Genomic DNA, 14,978 nt, shown 5'->3' on the forward strand with positions numbered 1-14,978 from the left:
CCAAGTTTCAGAGCGAAAGGGCACGGGTCTCCCCAGATGGTACTGATGTTATAATGGGAGATGTCTTCAACTTAGCTCTCTTAGGCCTGACAGCCCATTTTGTAGTTCCCCAGCAGGGGGTGTCTCTGAAGGCAAGGACCAATACCCCGTTTAGGGCATGGAGGTCTGGGCGGATACCTCAACTAGAACCAAAATCTCCCATCTTTCCATCTGTACAAGTGACATTCCACCCACGGGTAGATTATAATGCAGACACGTCTGAATTATACACTGCCTGGTTCACGAGATCTACTTTTCTGCTTTCCTATGTATTCGAGACAAGGCGAGTGACCTACCAAACTGTTCGTCTTTTCGTGGCCAATCTGGCGATATGTCTAGTTTTTATGTAAGTCTCACATATTCCAAGATATGATACATAGGGAAAAAGTGGATTTTAACAAAGGTTATCTGGTCGTGTTTCCTTGGAATGTTCTTTTAACTCCAGGGAAAGCTTGCCTTATCTTATACGAGGTGTTAAATTGCACAGGTTCTTTGGACAGCTAGGCCCCGGCTCCCTTGGGGGTCCTATAGCTCATAGCCCCCCTGCTGGGCTCAGGCCTGTCACACTTTTAACACACACACTCTGCCATATGTCACTGTGCCTCTCAGAGAGGGAGGGGGGAAGAATGAGGGAATAACATGGACACTCTTAACAAAATGGAGGCTGCGTCCTTCACAGTGTGTACGCTGGTTACAGGCTCTGTGAATCAATAGCTCCATATAGGAGCCAAACAAAAAGTGCCCATAGAGTAGTATTTAAAATGAATGATAATTTATTCCATGGAAAATAGTTTAAAACAAATGGATAAAAGTGACAGTATTGCAGAGTTAACGCAGCACTGACCAAAATCAAAGATGGCTGCCGGACCTTCACGAAGCTCCGGTGGTGTGGCGTCACGGTTTGTTGGTTCCCCCTAAAGCTTTTGTGCCATGCACGTCCTCAGAGGGGAGACCAACACTGCCATGACATGTGCCGATTCAATATAATAGCAAAATGGCGCATGCACATTATCTCGCCGCCATTTTGGTGAAGAATATGAAGTGCGCATGCACTCACTATAAGTGCCATTTTGCCATGGATCAAGATCACATAAACAACAGAATGTTGTTGCTCAAGAATCACTTGCTCTGAATATGGGATGCATACTAAATAGAAACTGGAAAAACTGGCAAAAGAAGCGGCAATAGTTAAACCCTATTCCCACGGACTGGATATATAAATAAATTAATTAAGCCTTAGAGTTATGCGTTAATGCATTTCAAATGGTGATAAACAGCGGGGCAAATTTCAGAAAACATATAGGCTTAATAAGAAAATTGTAACTAAGAATAGACATATCCATAAAAAGTCACACTGGTCATGGCATAATACCAACATTATTTTAATTATGATTATTTATATCATGATCGTATCCATAATATTATATAAAAAAAGACGTATCCAAAGAATGTTAAATATTGAGGACCAGGTGAGATAAATTTGATTAAATATATCATAAAATATAATATATTGATAATGTATATAAAAAAAATATATATATAAAAAATAGATAATGATCCATAGCAAAAAATAAACGCATTAAGTCTATAATAAATAATGTTTAAAATTCATATAGCATAATAATAATGAATGATGTAAGGTCGATAAGACCAGCATAAATAAGGGTAAATATATAAAAAATCTCCATATAATAAAATTCATAAATAAATCATAAAATAGTAGAATAGAATAGGTATAGGTAGAATAGGTATGAATCATAAAAGGTCATATAACATAAAATTAGTGAATGATATAAAATCAATAAGACCAGCATAGGTAAGTATAGGTATATAAAAGACTATCCATATAATAAAATTCCATAAATAAATAGTCATTAGAAAATAGAATAGGTATGAAATATAATAAAAGCCAAATAGCATATAAAAATTGTGAAATCACATAGACAGAGATGCATAGTAATTATGAATTCATGGATTTAGCTATTGTCTATGAAGCAATTCACATTGACCTCAACATTGTTTCCTGTAGGATATAAAGTGCCAATCTTAAAGATCCATTTGGTTTCCACCTGCGAGACAGCTCGCTTTTTGTGTACACCTCTCCAGTGTGGAGTAACCATATCTATACCTACAAATTTGAGGGTGGAGGGATCTTTGTTATGACAGATCTTATAATGTTTGGATAGTGAGTGCTCCTTTTACCCCCTTCCTGCCCAGGCCATTTTTCAGGTTTCAGCGCTCTCACAATTTGAATGAAAATTGTGCAGTAATAGAACATTGTACCTAAACTTAAATTTTATCATTTTCTTCACACAAATAGAGCTTTCTTTTGGTGGTATTTAATCAAAACTGGGCTTTTTATTTTTTGCTAAATTAACAAAAAAAGACCAAAAATTTTGAAAAAAAACACATTTTTCTTTGTTTCTGTTTTAAACATTTGCAAATAAATAATTGTTCTTCATAAATTTAGGCCAAGATGTATTATGCTACATGTCTTTGGTGAAAATAACCCAAATTAGGATGTATTTTTTAGTTTGTAGGAAAGTTATAGAGTTCACAAACTATGGGATATACCTGAATATTGATCAATCCTGAAGTGCTGACAGCCAATATAATTTCTTGAGGTCCAAGAATACCAAAACAGTACAGATATCCCCCAAATGACCCCTTTTTCCAAAGTAGACAGTCCGACGTAATTCATAAGAGGCATGGCGAGATTTTTTTGTCAAAATTTTTCGGAAAATGAAAAAATTTAAAAAATTATTTTCACTAATTTTTTTTCCATACTGTCACCAGTGCAGTACAGCGTAATCATATAACTGGCATGGCGGTGATCAGGGACACTGACTGGTGAATGTATGAAAAAAAAAATATATAATTTAAAAAAATTTTTTTTATTATTTTTAATTTTTATTACTTTTTTTTTTTTTTTAAGATTTTTTTTTCATATTTCACTATGCCCAAAGTAGTACAATGTTACCATATTAACATTGTACTACTTTGGGGAAGTAATCAGTATTTTTTTTTTTTTTACATAATTTGCTTATAGCCAAGAATTACTTTGCTATAAGCAAGCATTTACCTGAATGACATCGATTCATTCAGAGTTTTTTTGTTTTTTGTGCTTAACTGTGATTTGGCCACGGCTAATCACATGACACAGCTGGGCTGTGATTGGCCCAGCATTTGCATATGATCTCTGTGACCATTCACAGCTAGACACACTAGTATACAATGGATGGCATGAATGAAGCCATCCATTGTATACAACTGTAATTTGACCTACTGTGATTGGTAAAACCAGGTCACATGGTACCGTCAACGGGACCGGTACTCAGATCTGTCATCGGCTGTGTCGACGGTACACAGCCGGTGACAGATAGCGCACTGCGCGGCTCTGCTGGAGCGCAAACTGTGCATGCCCGAAAGGAAGCCACCTGCAACGGTGAGGGTTTTTGCCGACCGCCATTCGGCCATAGGCTGGGTGGAAACCGGTTAAATCCCCTTTTAATATTATAAACATGTTCACGGAGTCTATCCCTCAAACTTCTGGTTATACGCCCAATATACTGCTTGTGGCAGGGGCATTCAAACATGTAAACAACATAGCGACTATTGCAAAAAATACATTTATCAATAGTGTAAGATCTACCGGTAGAATTAGATGAGAAGAATTTCATTTTCTGTTTCCTAATATTATTATATTTACAAAAAATACACCTATTACACAGATAAAAGCCTTTTAAATCAGAAAATACTGAGATGTTCTCAGGTGGGTCCACCACATTAGGTGCTATCTGATTCTGTAGGGCTTCCGAAAGATAAGGTTTGTCTGGAAAAACACGGGATAAAATGGGGACTGTTTTAAGAATGCCCCAATTATTCCTAATACTTCTACTGATGGCCCTGTGTTGCGTAGAAAAGGAGGTGATAAAGGGGCACTCATAGGCCCTAATCCTCAAAAATAGATTTCATGAAAAGGGCTATGCTGAAACCACCTTGACTGACACTTTAAATGCTATGGCAAACCTGAACAGAGATTAAATGTTAATGAATAGTAAAAAACAGGTACAAATCCGGATATGCCCCTATATCACCACCTTTTCTACGCCACACAAGGAAATTAGTAGAATGCCCAAGTCCTATTCTACAGAAAAAGAATATTGCAATTCTTTTCTCTCAAACCATCAAATTGATTAACACCCTTCATTGGCTACTTTGATTTTCAGACATCCTTTGGGTAACCCGAGCAAAGATTGAAAAGCACCTCACAGTCTTGTTCAGAGCGGTCACTGGCGAGACTACAACACAGATGGCGTATTTTTGTTTTCACCTCTTTTCAAAACATAATGCTATGGCAAGTTTCCTTTGGTTCCAAAAGCCTAGTTTCTCAGTGCGGACAATGTTTTCTTGGTCTTTCGAACATAGAAAACCCCCGCATCTTTCTTTGAGTTCCATGAGCGGTGTTTCCATTTGGCATTTCTTCCTAAGGCGGGAGCAAAAGAAGAAACATTGGCAGGTGACTGCCTCTCGCCCTATCAGTAATCCAGCCAATTCTTTTTTTGTTCTTACAAACAATAATCGTGTCAATTGGTTTGAACTTTTCCATCGAAGCAATTGGTAGAAAAAGGCAAGCCTCGTTGATAGTTTGGAGTAAAGCACAAGCTTGGAAACTCAGCTGTCTTGCAAACAAAAGAAGACTCTAAGTCTTCCTACAAAGCACTGAAGGAACCACTCTGAATGAGCTCTCTCCTGCCATCTTCCCATCTAGAAAGATGACCAAGTCATCCAATGGTGGCAGCAACTGCATAGAGAAGCACTACAACAGGAGTCCTAATGAGAGGAGAGCCCTACAAATCATCATCGTGGACAGTGAGTTTGGACACTTTCAAGCACATTTCTCCCATCGGCTCCTACAGAAATGTTTCCTGAAAGTATAATCTTGCCAGGACACGTCAAAGATTTCGGCAACACCTTAGGTTCTATTCCTTCAACAAATGGTGAACATGTTTGTCAAGCTCTAATGTAAACTATTTGTACAAATCAAGTAGCAATTCTTAAGAGGCCTGTTTGCCCAAGTCCTATTCGAAAGAAAAAGAATATTGCAATTCTTTTCTCTCAAACCATCAAATTGATTAACACCCTTCATTGGCTACTTTGATTTTCAGACATCCTTTTGGTAACCCGAGCAAAGATTGAAAAGCACCTCACAGTCTTGTTCAGAGCGGTCACTGGCGAGACTACAACACAGATGGCGTTTTCACCTCTTTTCAAAACGTAATGCTCTGGCAAGTTTCCTTTGGTTCCAAAAGCCTGGTTTCTCAGTGCGGACAATGTTTTCTTGGTCTTTCGAACATAGAAAACCCCCGCATCTTTCTTTGAGTTCCATGAGCGTTGTTTCCATCTGGCATTTCTTCCTAAGGCGGGAGCTAAAGAAGAAACATTGGCAGGTGACTGCCTCTCGCCCTATCAGTAATCCAGCCAATTCTTTTTTTCTTCTTACAAACAATAATCGTGTCAATTGGTTTGAACTTTTGCATCGAAGCAATTGGTAGAAAAAGGCAAGCCTCGTTGATAGTTTGGAGTAAAGCACAAGCTTGGAAACTCAGCTGTCTTGCAAACAAAAGAAGACTCTAAGTCTTCCTACAAAGCACTGAAGGAACCACTCTGAATGAGCTCTCTCCTGCCATCTTCCCATCTAGAAAGATGACCAAGTCATCCAATGGTGGCAGCAACTGCATAGAGCAGCACTACAACAGGAGTCCTAATGAGAGGAGAGCCCTACAAATCATCATCGTGGACAGTGAGTTTGGACACTTTCGAGCACATTTCTCCCATCGGCTCCTACAGAAATGTTTCCTGAAAGTATAGTCTTGCCAGGACACGTCAAAGATTTCGGCAACACCTTAGGTTCTATTCCTTCAACAAATGGTGAACATGTTTGTCAAGCTCTAATGTAAACAATTTGTACAAATCAAGTAGCAATTCTTAAGAGGCCTGTTTGCCCAAGTCCTATTCGAAAGAAAAAGAATATTGCAATTCTTTTCTCTCAAACCATCAAATTGATTAACACCCTTCATTGGCTACTTTGGTTTTCAGACATCCTTTTGGTAACCCGAGCAAAGATTGAAAAGCACCTCACAGTCTTGTTCAGAGCGGTCACTGGCGAGACTACAACACAGATGGCGTATTTTTGTTTTCACCTCTTTTCAAAACGTAATGCTCTGGCAAGTTTCCTTTGGTTCCAAAAGCCTGGTTTCTCAGTGCGGACAATGTTTTCTTGTTCTTTCGAACATAGAAAACCCCCGCATCTTTCTTTGAGTTCCATGAGCGTTGTTTCCATCTGGCATTTCTTCCTAAGGCGGGAGCTAAAGAAGAAACATTGGCAGGTGACTGCCTCTCGCCCTATCAGTAATCCAGCCAATTCTTTTTTTCTTCTTACAAACAATAATCGTGTCAATTGGTTTGAACTTTTCCATCTAAGTAATTGGTAGAAAAAGGCAAGCCTCGTTGATAGTTTGGAGTAAAGCACAAGCTTGGAAACTCAGCTGTCTTGCAAACAAAAGAAGACTCTAAGTCTTCCTACAAAGCACTGAAGGAACCACTCTGAATGAGCTCTCTCCTGCCATCTTCCCATCTAGAAAAATGATAAAGTCATCCAATGGTGTCAGCAACTGCATAGAGCAGCACTAAAACAGGAGTCCTAATGAGAGGAGAGCCCTACAAATCATCATCGTGGACAGTGAGTTTGGACACTTTCAAGCCCATTTCTCCCATCGGCTCCTACAGAAATGATCCCTGAAAGTCTAGTCTTGCCAGGACACGTCAAAGATTTCGGCAACACCTTAGGTTCTATTCCTTCAACAAATGGTGAACATGTTTGTCAAGCTCTAATGTAAACTATTTGTACAAATCAAGTAGCAATTCTTAAGAGGCCTGTTTGCCCAAGTCCTATTCGAAAGAAAAAGAATATTGCAATTCTTTTCTCTCAGACCATCAAATTGATTAACACCCTTCATTGGCTACTTTGATTTTCAGACATCCTTTTGGTAACCCGAGCAAAGATTGAAAAGCACCTCACAGTCTTGTTCAGAGCGGTCACTGGCGAGACTACAACACAGATGGCGTATTTTTGTTTTCACCTCTTTTCAAAACGTAATGCTCTGGCAAGTTTCCTTTGGTTCCAAAAGCCTGGTTTCTCAGTACGGACAATGTTTTCTTGGTCTTTCGAACATAGAAAACCCCTGCATCTTTCTTTGAGTTCCATGAGCGTTGTTTCCATCTGGCATTTCTTCCTAAGGCGGGAGCTAAAGAAGAAACATTGGCAGGTGACTGCCTCTCGCCCTATCAGTAATCCAGCCAATTCTTTTTTTCTTCTTACAAACAATAATCGTGTCAATTGGTTTGAACTTTTCCATCGAAGCAATTGGTAGAAAAAGGCAAGCCTCGTTGATAGTTTGGAGTAAAGCACAAGCTTGGAAACTCAGCTGTCTTGCAAACAAAAGAAGACTCTAAGTCTTCCTACAAAGCACTGAAGGAACCACTCTGAATGAGCTCTCTCCTGCCATCTTCCCATCTAAAAAGATGACCAAGTCACCCAATGGTGGCAGCAACTGCATAGAGCAGCACTATAACAGGAGTCCTAATGAGAGGAGAGCCCTACAAATCATCATTGTGGACAGTGAGTTTGGACACTTTCGAGCACATTTCTCCCATCCGCTCCTACAGAAATGATCCCTGAAAGTATCGTCTTGCCAGGACACGTCAAAGATTTCGGCAACAACTTGGGTTCTATTCCTTCAACAAATGGTGAACATGTTTGTCAAGCTCTAATGTAAACAATTTGTACAAATCAAGTAGCAATTCTTAAGAGGCCTGTTTGCCCAAGTCCTATTCAAAAGAAAAAGAATATTGCAATTCTTTTCTCTCAAACCATCAAATTGATTAACACCCTTCATTGGCTACTTTGATTTTCAGACATCCTTTTGGTAACCCGAGCAAAGATTGAAAAGCACCTCACAGTCTTGTTCAGAGCGGTCACTGGCGAGACTACAACACAGATGGCGTATTTTTGTTTTTTTCCTCTTTTCAAAACGTAATGCTCTGGCAAGTTTCCTTTGGTTCCAAAAGCCTGGTTTCTCAGTACGGACAATGTTTTCTTGGTCTTTCGAACATAGAAAACCCCCGCATCTTTCTTTGAGTTCCATGAGCGTTGTTTCCATCTGGCATTTCTTCCTAAGGCGGGAGCTAAAGAAGAAACATTGGCAGGTGACTGCCTCTCGCCCTATCAGTAATCCAGCCAATTCTTTTTTTCTTCTTACAAACAATAATCGTGTCAATTGGTTTGAACTTTTCCATCTAAGCAATTGGTAGAAAAAGGCAAGCCTCGTTGATAGTTTGGAGTAAAGCACAAGCTTGGAAACTCAGCTGTCTTGCAAACAAAAGAAGACTCTAAGTCTTTCTAAAAAGCACTGAAGGAACCACTCTGAATGAGCTCTCTCCTGCCATCTTCCCATCTAGAAAGATGACCAAGTCATCCAATGGTGGCAGCAACCGCATAGAGCAGCACTACAACAGGAGTCCTAATGAGAGGAGAGCCCTACAAATCATCATTGTGGACAGTGAGTTTGGACACTTTCGAGAACATTTCTCCCATCGGCTCCTACAGAAATGATCCCTGAAAGTATTGTCTTGCCAGGACACGTCAAAGATTTCGGCAACACCTTAGGTTCTATTCCTTCAACAAATGGTGAACATGTTTGTCAAGCTCTAATGTAAACTATTTGTACAAATCAAGTAGCAATTCTTAAGAGGCCTGTTTGCCCAAGTCCTATTCGAAAGAAAAAGAATATTGCAATTCTTTTCTCTCAAACCATCAAATTGATTAACACCCTTCATTGGCTACTTTGATTTTCAGACATCCTTTTGGTAACCCGAGCAAAGATTGAAAAGCACCTCACAGTCTTGTTCAGAGCGGTCACTGGCGAGACTACAACACAGATGGCGTATTTTTGTTTTCACCTCTTTTCAAAACGTAATGCTCTGGCAAGTTTCCTTTGGTTCCAAAAGCCTGGTTTCTCAGTGCGGACAATGTTTTCTTGGTCTTTCGAACATAGAAAACCCCCGCATCTTTCTTTGAGTTCCATGAGCGTTGTTTCCATCTGGCATTTCTTCCTAAGGCGGGAGCTAAAGAAGAAACATTGGCAGGTGACTGCCTCTCTCCCTATCAGTAATCCAGCCAATTCTTTTTTTCTTCTTACAAACAATAATCGTGTCAATTGGTTTGAACTTTTGCATCGAAGCAATTGGTAGAAAAAGGCAAGCCTCGTTGATAGTTTGGAGTAAAGCACAAGCTTGGAAACTCAGCTGTCTTGCAAACAAAAGAAGACTCTAAGTCTTCCTACAAAGCACTGAAGGAACCACTCTGAATGAGCTCTCTCCTGCCATCTTCCCATCTAAAAAGATGACCAAGTCATCCAATGGTGGCAGCAACTGCATAGAGCAGCACTACAACAGGAGTCCTAATGAGAGGAGAGCCCTACAAATCATCATCGTGGACAGTGAGTTTGGACACTTTCAAGCACATTTCTCCCATCGGCTCCTACAGAAATGATCCCTGAAAGTATCGTCTTGCCAGGACACGTCAAAGATTTCGGCAACACCTTAGGTTCTATTCCTTCAACAAACATGTTGGACCCTGAGGGAGGAGCCTGAACATGGCGGCAGTGGGGAGTGAGCGGCACTAGCTATCGGCTAGGTTCCGCTCCCCGACCTCCCTAGTGACCTTTAGGACCTGACTCACCGGAGTCTGGAGGGACGCTGAATAGAGCCCGGAGAGCCGGTGATGGAAGCCGGACGAAGGTTGCAGTGAAGCGCCAGCCCCTCCGGAGCTTCACGAGAGAGAGACCCGGACCGCTGGAGGACGAGGTGACGTGGCGGGGGCGTGTGGTAGCCGCGGAGGATCTCTGGGAGAAGAGGAAGCCAGCTGGCCGCCTGACTGACAGGGAGACGCCGGCTTGGGTTACCGGCTCTCTGTCGCCCACAACCCCCTGGCCAACTGCTGCCCATAAACTCCGGTTACTTACTGTCTGCAGCCCCCCGGTTCACTGCTGCCTGGAGCCCCCGGCCAGCTGACTGCTCGATCTTGGGCCAGGTAGACCCGGGAGTGCCAGGAGACCCACCCTGCATCCCTTGGACGAAATCCTGACAGAGAAAAAGAGCTACAGCGTTGGAAGCCCAGAGGAACCCCCCCCCAGGACAGAGCTGTTGTGAAGGCCCTCCACCCAAACTTGGAGCTACCGTCCTGGGAAGAGAAGGGTGAGTGAGAGCTGCTGGGGGTCTATTGTCTGGTTGACTCCTGAGTGACATTGGGGTCCAAGGGGTTAAGGAGGAGAGGGGAGGATTCCCTGGGTTCAGAAGAGAAGAGTCCCACACACCCCTAGGAGAGCATAAGCAAAAGTAGTAAACCCGTCTGGATCATAAATCATAAGAGAGAGGTACAATTTCCATCTAGAGAATATAGAAGGCAAAAGACTAAAAGAGGATATGAAGAATAAAGGTCCTAAGGGAGCAGGGCTCAAAGGGTCCCAATCAGGCACGATAAAGAAATTTACATCATATGGAAACATTACGCCAGAAAGGGCCCAAGGTACAAGCGCTAAAGGGGAAATGGACACTAGCTCAGGAAACAGCCCGAGACTATCACTGGGTATGAACAGCAGTTGTAGCCAACAAATAGCGGATGGCCCGGGAAAAAAAGAACTTGATGGTGAACTACAAGTACCGAATAAGAAGGAGATGATAGAAATGTTTCAAAGTTTGGAGAAAATGATAAAACATGAAATGACAGCTATTCGAAACGACTTAGGCCATCTGCTATCGAGAATGGAAGAAACAGAGGAGAAAGTCAAAACCCAGGCCCAAACCATAGATAATCTAAGGAAAAAAATAATCCATTTGGAGAAAACCCAGAAAAAATTGTTTTATAGGATGGAAATTCAAGAAAATAAAGAAAGAAGGTGTAACCTTAGGGTGCGAGGAATTCCAGAATCTGCAAAAGGGGAAATATTATATGAACTAGTTAATAAAATCTTAAACTCCATAAGAAACAGACCTGAAACAGAAGTGATTGAACTGGATAGAGTGTTCAGAATAGGAAAATTTAAACAAGATACTGAGAGGGAAAGATCGAGAGATATAGTTGTCCAGTTCCAGAAGTTTGGGGTCAAAAATGAGATTTGGGAAAAGATCAAGGGAAGATCGTTAATTAAGTATGGAGACTTGACTATTCAAATTTTTGCGGATTTAACATCAGAGACTCTATGGAGAAGGAGATCCCTGAGACTTCTATTAGAGCAAATGAGAAAACAGAATGTGCAATATAGATGGGGTACTTCGGCATCTCTAATTGGCTGGAAAAATGGGGTCACAGCATACCTGAGATTCCCGGAGGAACTGAGAGATTTTTGTGATAGACTGGACTTGCAAAGAATGGAGATAATTGGGTGGGAAGAAGAAAAAGAAGATACGGATGATACAAGACAGGGGGACTGGCAGCGGGTCGGGGGGAGGGGGAGGGAGGTTCTGGCGTTGGGGAGAAAGGGGAGGGAGAATTAAGTAAAATATATGCTTTTTCTTTTCTCTATCTTTTCCCTAGCCCCTTTTGTAGCCCCCTTGTTGAAGTGGAAGTCCATCTGGAAGCTCCGGTTAAGGGAGGGAAGTAAAGGGTATTGTTGAGCCCAGTTGATAGAGAAAGGGGAGCTAGGGAGTTCGGAGGAGAGGTGAGCAGTCCATGGGCGGAGCTTAATCCCAGTATTTTAAATCAACCGTGGAAATAGTTCCACAAATGATTTATAGGCAGTTTATAAGCCTAAATATGGGTAGGGGAAAAACAAGAGAGGGGGGGTGGGGGCGGGGGGGGGGGGGAGACAGGGATTGGGTGGGGGGAAGGGGGGGGAGGGGCCGTGGGGCTAATATTCTGCAAGATATTCGGGCCTAATAGGAAGAGACGAATTAGAAGAGAGAGAGACAGAATTAAGAAGGATGGAAGAAATACAGTTTATAACATATAATGTGAATGGGTTGAATTGTCCTGGGAAAAGATTTAAAATGTTTAAAGAGTTACATCACAGGGCAACGTCAGTGGTATTTCTACAGGAGACACATTTTGAGATAGAATCAAATGTGAAATTAAAATCCAAATATTATCCAACATGGTATTATGCTGACTCTCCAATCAAAAGAGCAAAGGGGGTGGCAATAGGATTGGCAAAGAACATGAGATTTGAGTTGGAAGATAGAAAGACTGACCCGGAAGGGAGATTCCTGTTTTTGAAGGGTAAACTTCAGGGAATTGAATGTACACTAGCCAATATATACTGCCCCAACAAGAAACCTGAGATCTTTTTGAAGGGTTTGTTGAAAAAATTAATAGACTTTAAAAAAGGGCATTTGATAATAGCAGGAGATTTAAATCTTTGTATGGACCCACAAAAGGATGCAACCTCCCTTGTGCAGAGAGAGGGGGGTAGGTCTCTGAGAGCCTTGAAGAAGGCGATCCACGAGTACCAACTGGTGGACACCTGGAGAATGATGCATATGAAAGACAGAGACTATACCTTCTTCTCTAATGCACACGAGATATACTCGAGACTGGATTATATTCTAATAGATCATCAACTCATTGAAATGCTGGTTAAAATAGAAATAGAGACAAGAACTTTTTCGGACCATGCCCCAGTCATAATGAAAATAGGATGGGGGAAAAGGTGGACGGGAGGTCTAGGATGGAGATTAAATGAGGCTCTTCTCTTTGATGAGGATATTGTGCAGAAGATCAAGGAAGAGATTAAGGTATATTTCAAAGAGAATGAGACAGAGGAAGTATCGACAGCTACAGTATGGGAAAGTCATAAGGTATATATAAGAGGAATCTTGATTGCGATGGGAGCAAGGAAAAAAAAAGAAAGAAGAGAGAGGGTTAGTGGACTTTTAAAGGAAATCCTGGAGTTGGAGCAGATACATAAGAAGAAAATAACAATAGAAACAAGACAGAAGCTAATGGATAAAAGAGATGAATTAGAGAGATTGATGGAGGAGGAGAGGAGAAGAGTATATAACAAGGTATTGGGTGAAAGATATAGATGGGGCGATCGACCAGGAAAAAACTTAATGAGAGCCCTGAATAAAAAGAAAAACAGGAATTATATAGAAAAGATAAAAAGCCCTAAGGGGGAGTTGGTCCACTCAACTAAAGAAATCATTAAAGTATTCACAGAGTACTATAGAAAGTTGTACAACATCAGCCACCAAGGTTCACCAAAAGAAAATAGAGAAGGTATTAATGAAAAAAGGATGATATATTTAAAAAATGCGGGATTGCCAAAGCTCAGTGAAACACTATTGAACTCCTTGGAATCAGAAATTTCTCAGGAAGAAATAGAAGTAGCATTAAGAAATACAGGGGGAGGGAAAAGCCCAGGCCCGGATGGTTATACAATTAAGTACTATAAAAAATTTTGTGAAGTACTGTTACCAAAGTTAAAGAAATATATGAATGACTTGGGAGGTGGGATGGAGGGGAGGAGGGAATCCCTTCAGGCCCATGTTGTTCTCATTCACAAGGAGGGAAAAGATCCTTCTCAGTGCTCTAGCTACAGACCAATTTCATTATTGAACACTGATACCAAGTTGTACACAAAGGTCCTAGCAAACAGGATGAAAGAGCTAATGCCCGAATGGATCCATGGAGACCAGGTGGGATTTGTCCGGGGAAGAGAGGGTAGAGACAATGGGTTGAGAACTTTGATGCTTATTCAGAAAAGCAGAAAAGGGAAAGCCCCGGTGGTGCTCTTGTCAATTGATGCCGAAAAGGCGTTTGATAGAGTGGACTGGGGCTTTATGATGGACAACTTGGAAGTGTTGGGGATTGGAGAGAGAATGCGTGAGTGGATAGGTAAATTATATAGGGAGCCCACCGCAATCATCACGGTAAATGGGGAGAGGTCGGAATCCATCGGGATGTCCAATGGAACAAGACAAGGATGTCCATTGTCCCCCTTGCTGTATGTTTTGACATTGGAACCCCTGCTATCAATAATAAGGAATAGTGGAGCGATAAAGGGAATACAGATAGAAAACATAGAACATAAAGTAGCGGCCTTTGCGGACGACCTTCTGTTTTATGTAGGCAACCCCTGAATAACACTACCAAGTATAATGAAGATCTTGAAGGAATATGGTGAACTATCAAATCTAAAAATTAACCCAACAAAAACAGAGATTCTGAACATTAATATACCAAAGAGCGAAAAAGAAAAACTACAAAAAGAATTCCCCTTTATTTGGAGAGAAAAAGATATAAAATACCTAGGAATAAAACTTGCTACCTCACATAAACAACTGTATAGATTAAACTATATTTCTCTGATAAATGAGACGAAGGACGAACTAAAAAGATTAGAAGGAGGAAACCCATCATGGCTAGGACGTATAAACCTAATTAAAATGGTAATTATACCTAAAATACTCTATAGATTTCAAATGATCCCAATCAAACTCCCAGAGGCGTTTTTTAAGATAATGAGAAGAATGCTAACAAGATATATATGGAGGAATAAAAAACCAAGAATATCATATGAAACACTAAGTAGGACTAAAGAGAAAGGGGGGATGGGACTACCTGATGTTAAGAGATATTACAAAGCTGTAATTTTAGCAAGAATTTATGATTGGACTTTAAACTATAAGGGGAAAAGTTGGGTAAAAATAGAAAACGAACTGAGTGGAATTAAGTTGAGTAAGATGATATGGGTTCCAGCACATCATAGAACAATTAAAGAAAGCACAAGCACTTACACTTTAAATGTGTTAAAGCTATGGGATAATTTACACAAACATATGAAATGGGAATTCAATTCTATATTAATGCCTCTTGCAAA

At 40.8% G+C, this 14,978-nt stretch overlaps 6 non-coding genes across 6 annotated transcripts; all 6 read right to left on the reverse strand.

Annotated features, from left to right (window-relative positions):
• Positions 1–4,769: 4,769 nt before the first annotated feature.
• Positions 4,770–4,983, reverse strand: LOC149432484 (small nucleolar RNA U3). The gene has a single exon (XR_016309095.1). It is a non-coding gene; the product is annotated as a small nucleolar RNA U3 (small nucleolar RNA).
• A 717-nt stretch (positions 4,984–5,700) lies between these two features.
• On the reverse strand, positions 5,701–5,914 carry LOC149432485 (small nucleolar RNA U3). The gene has a single exon (XR_016309078.1). It is a non-coding gene; the product is annotated as a small nucleolar RNA U3 (small nucleolar RNA).
• A 725-nt stretch (positions 5,915–6,639) lies between these two features.
• LOC149432486 (small nucleolar RNA U3) lies at positions 6,640–6,853 on the reverse strand. The gene has a single exon (XR_016309057.1). It is a non-coding gene; the product is annotated as a small nucleolar RNA U3 (small nucleolar RNA).
• A 725-nt stretch (positions 6,854–7,578) lies between these two features.
• On the reverse strand, positions 7,579–7,792 carry LOC149432487 (small nucleolar RNA U3). The gene has a single exon (XR_016309088.1). It is a non-coding gene; the product is annotated as a small nucleolar RNA U3 (small nucleolar RNA).
• A 726-nt stretch (positions 7,793–8,518) lies between these two features.
• LOC149432488 (small nucleolar RNA U3) lies at positions 8,519–8,732 on the reverse strand. The gene has a single exon (XR_016309090.1). It is a non-coding gene; the product is annotated as a small nucleolar RNA U3 (small nucleolar RNA).
• Positions 8,733–9,457: 725 nt separating this feature from the next.
• On the reverse strand, positions 9,458–9,671 carry LOC149432489 (small nucleolar RNA U3). The gene has a single exon (XR_016309034.1). It is a non-coding gene; the product is annotated as a small nucleolar RNA U3 (small nucleolar RNA).
• Between the last annotated feature and the right edge of the window lie 5,307 nt (positions 9,672–14,978).

The sequence above is a fragment of the Staurois parvus genome, unplaced genomic scaffold (assembly GCF_062004578.1).
Source record: "Staurois parvus isolate SC_StPar_1 unplaced genomic scaffold, SC_StPar_1.0 ptg002140l, whole genome shotgun sequence".
NCBI classification, from domain to species: Eukaryota; Metazoa; Chordata; class Amphibia; order Anura; family Ranidae; genus Staurois; species Staurois parvus.